Source organism: Grammomys surdaster, unplaced genomic scaffold (assembly GCF_004785775.1).
Source record: "Grammomys surdaster isolate TR1022 unplaced genomic scaffold, NIH_TR_1.0 806, whole genome shotgun sequence".
NCBI lineage: Eukaryota > Metazoa > Chordata > Mammalia > Rodentia > Muridae > Grammomys > Grammomys surdaster.
Genome location: NW_021605225.1, coordinates 755,931 through 759,097, shown reverse-complemented (window position 1 = coordinate 759,097; position 3,167 = coordinate 755,931).

The window sequence follows — 3,167 nt, the reverse complement described above, 5'->3', positions numbered from 1 at the left end:
TCATATACTTATTCCCCATCTTCCTTATTTGTAAACTCTCCTTAGACCCTGTGACATTTTTATTGATTTGTCTTTTGATTATTAAGCTATAAAAGTTAGCAATACTTTAGATACAAGTTCCTTACTAGAAACACAGTTTCCAAATATTTTCTCCCATTCACTTGGTGTGCTCTGATGTTGTACTTTGAATCAATAAAAATAAATAAATAAGTAAATAAATAAACCAAGGCTTTTAATTTGATGGTGTATAGTTTGTTCATCCTTACCTCTGTTGTATATGTTGAGAACGCATTCTCAAATGCAAAATTGTAAGATTGACCATGATGTTCCCTTATGAAAATTTTATCTCAACATTCACATTCAGTCTCTGACCCCTTTTGGTTGAATGTTTATATGTATACTAAGGTAGAGTAATTTTCATCTCTTGACTGCTAGGTTTACAGTAGTCCCACACCATTTGTTGAAAGGACTCTTATTTTGCAATATTGAATTTCCATCAATATTGAAAGCAGGGAACCATTAATAATTGTTAGTAGACACTCATGTGTATGTCATGCAGTTCAACACTGTCTTTACTACCTTCACTTTTTAGTAAGTTTTGAAATCAGGAAATATAAGTTCTCTTTGATTTTCATTTTTAAGATGTTTTGGCTATTCCGAGTTACTTAAATTTTCATATAAAATGACAAGATTAACTTGTCAACTTCTGCAAAGATACTAGTTGGTATTTTGTTAGTGATTATGACTCTGTAGTGGGAATAGTGGTTTCTTTAGGATGAAAGGAGAAAGGACCCAGAGAGCAACTCCTGGAAAGCTGGAATGTGCTATATCTTGCTGTAGAACTAAGCACACTGTACCTTTAAGATATGAGGACTTTGCTGCACATAAAATATGCATCAATAAGGAGAAAAGAGAAAGTAAACAGGCACCTCTCACCCTTTTCCATTGCTAAATGCCAATTCCCTGGATTGGAGAAATGGCTCAGAAGTTAAGGGAGTTCTACTCTTCCACACAACCTAGGCTCAGTTTGTAGCAGCTAAACAGTTGCTCACAACTGTCTGTAGCACAGTTGTAGGGAATCTGGTGCCCTTTTCTGGTTTCTAAGGGCAATGCATGCCATGATACACAGATATACATGCAGGTAAAACACTCATACACATAAAATTAAAAAATAAAATACTAAAGTAAAAAAGGTACACAATGAATGTGAAGTGTGTGCGTGTGCGTGTGTGTGTGTGTGTGTGTGTGTGTGTGTCGTGTGATATTTAAAATGTCCTTACCTATCAAAGAGAGAAGGATCAGATGTCTGCCTTGCTCTATTAAATGTGCTCAGGGAGAGTTGCTGGGTTGCACTCAGCACCTCTGACTTCCATTTGTTCATCGTAGTAAATTGCTATAAATAGTGGCCCTGGATTATCAGTCTATGTTGATACTTTGAGTCTGAATTCCTAGTACAAAGACTGGCTGTCATTCACTTTCCTGCCTCCCGACATAGCTTTTTTTTTCTTTAACCAAAAATAGAATTAAAATTTTAAGTCAAGCAAGAAACGCTGTACAGCCTTCTCAATTTTTCTATATACAAGGTACAAAGAAGGAGGAGGAGGAGAAGGAGGAGGAGGAGGAGGAGGAGGAGGAGGGGGAAGCCACTGTGTAGCTCAGTAGTAGAGTCCCTAGGCTTGATCAACAGCACCACAGACAAGGAAAAGGTTTCTTTAAAACAAAAGGAGTACACTACACAAATAGACCAATAAGAATAATACAAATCAAGAACTTTCAGTTTCATGTATCATTAGCAGATATATACCATGTGTACCAGTTTTTATGTATATGTATCTATTTCATGTATACATGGTAGTAGACATGTATCACGTGAATCAGTTTCCATGGGTCATCGGCATACCTTGTATCATCAATAGAAGCCCTAAATTATAAGAAAACTTGGAGGGAATCCTAGAAGCTACACACTGCTTAGTTAACTATTACTTCCTCTTTCTGAGAGAGGGAAAGAAACCTTATCTAATACGAACAAATTCTTTAAAAACTCAATTAATTCTCCCAGGAAGGAAAAGGGGAAAGTACCTCAATATACTAAAAACAGCTAAAATATTTAAATGTGGAAAGTCTTTTTAACAATAGAACAGAAACAACAGGACATATATTCACAAATTTAATCTTTATTAACCTCTACTCACAAGCACTCACTAAATATTATCAATCAAATTTATAAAAGCTAAGAATAATCTAATCTTAAGATGTGCAAAAATTCTTCCATGGGATACCATAATTCAATAAGATAAAGTAGCAAAAAATAGAAAATTTTTAAAATTAAAAACTTTTACTCTTGCAGATGTCAGTGTAAAAATAAAGACAAACCATAAACTGGGAAAACAACTATAACATATACCTAGCAAAAGAATCTGAATGTGGAATATACACAGATCACTGATGAGAAAGAAACTGAATGCTGGCCAGTAGGAAATGAATGCATTACAGCACACTAAAATAGCACCTGGTGATCCATGCTCCATATTTTCGTGATCCTAGATGACTTGTCTTTCTGAACAAAGGTAATTAGCCTGCCACAGATCATCTGCTTTGTAGCAGACTCATTACCTTCTCACGTCCTAAGGTGTTAGACTTGGCACCAACTGTTTCCACGCTGAGGGAAACAAAAATTATGTCCTTCATAGTCAAAATTATCTCCACTATAGAAATCCAGGGAGATACTTTACCCTTCACCTTCTCTGAAGAACTGATTCAATTTCTAAAGAATTTATTCACATTGAAGAGAGAGGTTTCTTTCTTTCTCTGAGAAGAAAAGAGAAGTTAAGCAGTGTGTAACTTCTAGAATCCTCCAAGCTCTCTCATTGCTTCTGGCTTCTCCCATGCAGTGTGATGTGTACCATGCAGTGTGATGTGTCCCATGCAGTGTGATGTGTCCCATGCAGTGTGATGTGTCCTATGCAGTGTGATGTGTCCTATGCAGTGTGATGTGTACAATGCAGTGTGATGTGTCCCATGCAGTGTGATGTGTACAATGCAGTGTGATGTGTACAATGCAGTGTGATGTGTCCTATGCAGTGTGATGTGTACAATGCAGTGTGATGTGTTCCATGCAGTGTGATGTGTCCCATGCAGTGTGATGTGTCCCATGCAGTGTGATGTGT